Genomic DNA, 6,000 nt, shown 5'->3' with positions numbered 1-6,000 from the left:
AACCTGCAAATGATCTGGCCAGTTCTTCAATTTTAAAATCCAGAATCGTTTACTATCCCAATAACCTAAAAACAATACTTACTGTGGGGTCTTTTATTACGATTTTAAAGATACTTTTCATAAGCACAATTTTATTTCCTAGTGACTGGAAAAATAGGAATATATTTAGAGCCTTTTGCTTAGTTGATAAGGTAACACCGAAACAAAGGTTAAAAACACAGCTGAATGGAGAAAATAATGCCTCTAGGAATATTCATGTCAAACAGGTAAGAATGTTCTGGGCAACCGAGCCCCTGCCTCCACAATCTCAAAATCGCAGCTCCCTGTCCCTCCTGTCTGTCTGCAAGGAACTGCCCCACCTCTTTTAAAGCTTCTTTCTCTGAACTGTGCAAGGAAGAGAGCATCGCCTCACAGTGCTGAGGTGAAAATTAAAACTACGCAGGGGTCAGTTCTCTGCACACTGAAAAGTATGAACAGAAGTTCGTCTGTAGCGTTTCCCGCAGTCTTCTCGCCTCTCCTTGGCGTCTGGCGCCTTCCTCCCCCATCTGCTCGCACCCTAGCTTTCCACCCTAGCTCATCAGTGTATTTGTTTGTTCATTCATTCATTCATATTCTCCGCTGTTGTTAATTTTCCCACTGACAGTAGGCGCAGGGGGCAACGCCATCCGCCCTGTCCCTCTAGCGTGGCCTCTGCTTGGGAGTCTGGGGTGCAGGTCGGCCCGGCCCGGGTGGTTCCGCTCCCGGGCTTTCCGCACCTGGCTCGGGGACGGCCTCGGCGCCCCGCCCCCTTGGCGCCCCGCCCCAGCCCGCGCCCCGCCCCCTTGGCGCCCCGCCCCAGCCCGCGCCCCGCCCCCTTGACACCACGTGCCCATCCCACGCCCCAGTGAGGGCACGCTCTGTGGGCGGGGCCGGCTCCGGGAGCCGCGCTGTGATTGGCCGTGTCCAGGAGACGCCGTCGTCAACAGACCGCGCTCGGAAGGCGCAGGTCACAGAGACCTAGAACAGCCGGAATCCTTCGCGCCGGCGCGCAGCCGTAGCTCGCAGGAATCGCTGCCTCAGCAACGGGATGCTTACCTCGTCCGCCCGCTCGGGTCAGGCGGGCCCGGGAGGATGGGAGGGTGACTGCTGAGCGGGAGCCGCCTCGTCTTCCCCCCGACGTGTTGCCTAGTAAGTGTGGGAGCGATCCCTGCCGCGCCAGGGCCGCCCACGTGCCGAGCCTTCCCACGAGCCGCCTGGGTAGGTCTTGGAAAAATGCCGTTTCCGAGCTGGACCACACGCCCACTTTACAGATGCGGAAACGGTACCAGGAAAGCTCGGTGACTTGGCCTGGCGCACTTAATCGTCCGCTACCCGGGGCAAGCCGAGGTCAAGGTACCGGCCCCTCCTACTCTCACCCGAGCCCACGCCCAGCCGCTCTGCGGGGGAAGCGGCTTTCCTAGTTTCTGGCTCTGCCCTAGGCCAGCAATGCAAGGTGATGAAATCCACCTGGGCTTTGAAGCGAACACAGGAACCAGAAGAAACACATTTGCTGTACATGATGATAAATATGTATAGTCTAAAAGCCAAAGCAATCTGCTTGCAATAAAGCTCCCCACACCTTTCTGTCCTGGAAAGGCCTCTGGCTCCCGCCCATTCCACACTTACACGGTTTCACAATCATATCACTTTCTTTCACCCTCCTTACAAGGGATAAGACTTAATAAGTAGATTTAGTTTCCATTTGGTAGAGCTTTTCCTTTCGTTTTCTTGGAAACTGTTTCTTCTCAGCAATGACCTTCCCCCTAAAGCACTCCAATTATTCTCAGATTTTGTCTTGACTGTTTTCTCAACCGTGGGACAGTCCGTTTCAATGTCCTTGTCTCTGTCCACATTATTTGAACCAATGATCACAGCCAAGCCTTGTCCCTTAAGGGCAGAAAAAATGGGGGGAGGTTTCAGGGTTTCTGGGGAACAGTTGCATCAGGATCCATCATGAGGCTTCGTCCCAGTTTCCTTTCTTCCTGGAACACTCATCGTTCACAAATTCACCTAAATCACAAGATACATGTCCACCTAGCCCAGACTTCTTTTTCAGAAACTAACAGGCGTATAGGAAATTTGGGGTGTTGATAATAAAGTAGCTAGAAGCTTACTGAATGTCTCAACTGGATGAATGGACTCTAAACCCTGCACCGTCCCTGAACCTCTGAGCACATAGGACCTTTTCTCTGGGGGCATGCCGACTTCACAAGACTGTCGCCCAGGGCAGCCCAGGAGCATCCGCTTCCGGGAGCTGGGGCCCTTGGACTGCTGCCAGCTTAACCTTTCTATTTTCCCCAAAGCTTTGCCTGCCCACATCTTCAGCTCAGACTTTCACTTCCTTGTTTTTCCTTTTACACTTCCTCCTTCTTCTAAGGAAATACTTTCCTATCCAAACTCTATGTATGGTTCTTGGGATGGCCTCTAAAACTTAGGGCAATGCTTAAGTCCGGTATGTTGTTTCGGACATCTGGGTGGTTCCTCGGTTCCCCAATTTATAATAACCTTAGCTGAGGAAACTCTGAATAATAGTAAATAAATAAATAGCAGAGTTTTATCCAGAAAATAATATAAAGGGGATCCCTTTATATTTTTTTGAGACGGGGTCTCCTTCTGTCGCCCAGGCTGGAGCGCAATCTCAGCTCACTGAAACCTCTGCCCCCTGGGTTCAAGCAATTCTCCTGCCTCAGCCTCCCTAGTAGCTGGGATTACAGACGTGTGTTACCACGCCCGGCTAATTTTTGTGTTTTTAGTAGAGACAGGGTTTCACCATGGTGGCCAGGCTGGTCTCAAACTCCTGACCTCAGGTGATCCGCCCGCCTCAGCCTCCCGAAGTGCCAAGGGGGCACTTTGGCACTTTAAGGGGGGATTACAGGCGTAAGCTACCGTGCCTGGCCAATATATCCCTTTTTTAAAAGAGCTGTTTCCTGATATTAGCCTTGTTAACACTGTGGATATTTGCCTTCTTTGAACAAAATCAGGATTCTCTCAGTAGCTCTGAGTTAATCAGTTTTATTTATTTCTGAGTGATCAGTTTTATTCATCTCAACTCCCACACAAAGTGCCTGCTGCGTATGAGGCCGTGTGCTGAGAATCTTCCTGTAGTTTGTCTCCGTAGTCATTGAACTGTCTTTAAGTCTAGTGAGGACAAGCCTGAAGTGCCCAAGACCTTAGTGATGAAGTACCATAGCAAAAGTTAGGGTTTTCCCAGGGAGGGGCTGCGGAAGGTTGCGAAGGGGTTCCGGGTAGGATTAATGGCAGAGGCAGCCTTTGAAATGAGCCTTGCAGCCTAAGATTCCGCATAGGAGAACCGTCTGAGACCAGCTTGGAGGTGGGAAAGCAGGCGGGCTAGCGGGGGTGGGGTGGGGAGAAGGGACTACTTTGTTAGGTCCCGGCTCCCAGCGGGCTTCCTTGCTCTGACAGAACCGTTTCTATCCCACTTGAGTGGAGCGATTCCTTCTGTTGGGAGATGCCTTTTCTCCCTTTCCCCCTTTCCTTCCTTGTTCCGGCCCCCCCCCCCCCGACAATACAAATATTCCATTTGTATTTCAGATAATACAAATATTCTCAGGCTACAAAACCCTGGAGGTAAGATCTGAATCAGACTGAACCGTACAGGTTCTCAGATCCAGTAGGGCCAATTACACTGTTTTAAAAAATTAATTTTTTAAAAAGTCGTATGAGTGCGAAAGGGACTGGGGCGTGCACCTTAGCTATGCTGGAGAATTTTTGATTGCCCTTTTTTTGGGATCAAAAACATGTCCCTTTAGCTTAAAAACACAGCTGTGACTATTCTGAACTCCTCTTTAAGGTTCCAAAATCCCTTTTACAAAATCTTATTAGGGCAGTTTATGTAAACGTGCTCCCTTTTAAGCTTAGTACTCCCTTCAGCAAGAATATTGTAGGAGATGGGTGTGTTTCAGGGAAGAGAAAAATTAACTGGAAATGACGAAATAGTAAAAAAATAAATAAATAAATAAATTCTTCTGAGCTTCCCTTTCTTGTTTCTTGGAACAACTGACCAAATATAAAAGATTTTCAGCCCCAGTCTTTGTGGACAGATCCTGAAAAGAAAGTTGAAGCATATTAGTCTGCCCTTGTTTTCATGTTCTATGAGTCTAAACTTTCTAGCTCAAGAGGATTGGAGATGTGGTGATAAAAAGTGCTTGGGATGAAAGTAGTTCTCATGAAACAAAATACAATAACTAAAGAACCATGACTTTTATTTGCACATAGCTGTTTCAAATATATAAAGTGCTTATCCAACCATAACTTATACATCAGCACAGTTGTTCCTTGAGTAGCCCTGGGAGTTAGGGTGAGCAGGTGGTATTACTATTCTAGAGATGTGGAATCACCTTAAAGTGGCAGAATGGGCTTATACTGAGTTTTGATTCTAAACTTTTCCACTCCTACGTGATACTCTCCAAGTAATATTGTAACATTCTCATCAAATCGAGCCTTTGTAGAAAGAAGGCCAGATCTTCACCAGTAATAATAATTTGTATACCTTTGCAACTCAGCTTATGTGAACAATACAAATTCACATAAACCTTGAAATGGAAATTATTATCTGTATTTTTTTTAAGACAAGTTCTTGCTTCGTTATCCAGGCTGGAGTGCAGTGGTGCAATTAGAGCTCACTGCAACCTTGAACTCCTGGGCTCAAGCAATCCTCTTGCTTCAGCATCTTGAGTAGCTGGGACTACAGGCATGCACCACCATCCCTGACTAATTAAAGAAAACATTAATAGAGATGAGTTCTCCACTATGTTGATCAGGGTAGTCTCGAACTCCTGGGCTCAAGTGATCTTCTCAACGTGTTGGGATTACCGGTATGAGCCACTGCACCCAGCCTCATTATCTTTAAAAGCTTGAGAGTGATAAACCAAGAAGCTTATTGAGTCTGAGCTCTTAGAATAAGGATTAGCATTCCGACAAGGACCTGGGGCCCTAGTAGAATACGGTCCTACTGGAATGCAGATTGCCTTGTCCCATAGAACCTGGCTGGAGGAGGTTAATTGTAAAGAGAGCAGAGTGGTTAAGAAATGGCTTTGACTCCTGCTTTCTCATTTACTGGCTGTGGCAGAACCTGTGAGCAAGTTCTTTAAATCCTTGAAGCTTCCGATTCCTCAAATATAAGTGGCGTGGTAATAATGAGTAACTGATAGGGTGATGAAGAAGCTGTGAGCTAGCGCATATAAAAGGACCAGCAAATGGAAGTTGTTGCGTTGCTTCTATTATACTGAAGATCACAGCACACAGATCCTGGAGCTGAATGGCCTGGTTTAGAATCTTAACTCCACCCCTTACCAGTTGTAAGATTGTGGACAAGTTAATTAACTCCTCTCTGTCTTGGTTTCCTCAACTGTAAAATGAAAATAAGAGTAGTACCTACCTCATAAGGTTATTATAAGGATTAAATGTAAATTACACATAACATGATGTTAAATAAGTGCTTGCTAATGATAGTGCTTCTCACTTCTTTTTATAAAGCGTCCCTGACTTGGTCCAACTGATTTTTGTGTTTGAATTTCCATGTCATGACAGTGAAACTTTTCGGAAATACAGTTAAAGTTTTAGAAATAGGGAAAGAACATATTTTCATCGTTAAAAAGTCTTACAATTCAGGGTATCAGTTTACAAGCATTGCGAATTCTGGATACGGAAGTAAGCAGAACTTGCTACACTTCCTCCAGGTCACCAGGCCCTGCCCAGTTGTGGTGAGTGGGTTAAGACTGCCTTATAGTTTGGCCCCATCCTTTCCTCTTGCCTACACTAGCTATATTTAGGCAGGTCTAGGTAAGTTTAATATGTTGCATATGGCCTTGGGTCCAGCTGATCCCAGAACAGATGGCTACATGGGCCAGAATGCTTAAGTCCAACTGTAGAGCAAAGCCCCAGACAATAAAACATCCAGAAAGTGGATACATGTATTCCAGCTGGGCTGAGCTGTGGTCTGGTTCCCAACCGCCACCAGCT

At 46.9% G+C, this 6,000-nt stretch overlaps 1 protein-coding gene across 1 annotated transcript in view; it reads left to right on the top strand.

Annotated features, from left to right (window-relative positions):
- The first annotated feature begins 938 nt into the window (after positions 1–938).
- Positions 939–6,000, top strand: part of VWA3B (von Willebrand factor A domain containing 3B) — a 238,457-nt gene continuing 233,395 nt past the window's right edge. The window contains exon 1 of the mRNA XM_025353936.1: positions 939–1,167. The gene's annotated coding sequence lies outside the window, so the exon portion shown is untranslated. The remainder of the gene's footprint in view (positions 1,168–6,000) is intronic.

Source organism: Theropithecus gelada, chromosome 13 (genome assembly GCF_003255815.1).
Source record: "Theropithecus gelada isolate Dixy chromosome 13, Tgel_1.0, whole genome shotgun sequence".
NCBI lineage: Eukaryota > Metazoa > Chordata > Mammalia > Primates > Cercopithecidae > Theropithecus > Theropithecus gelada.
Note: the sequence above shows the minus strand (reverse complement) of the source record. Positions and strands in the feature narration are given on the sequence as shown.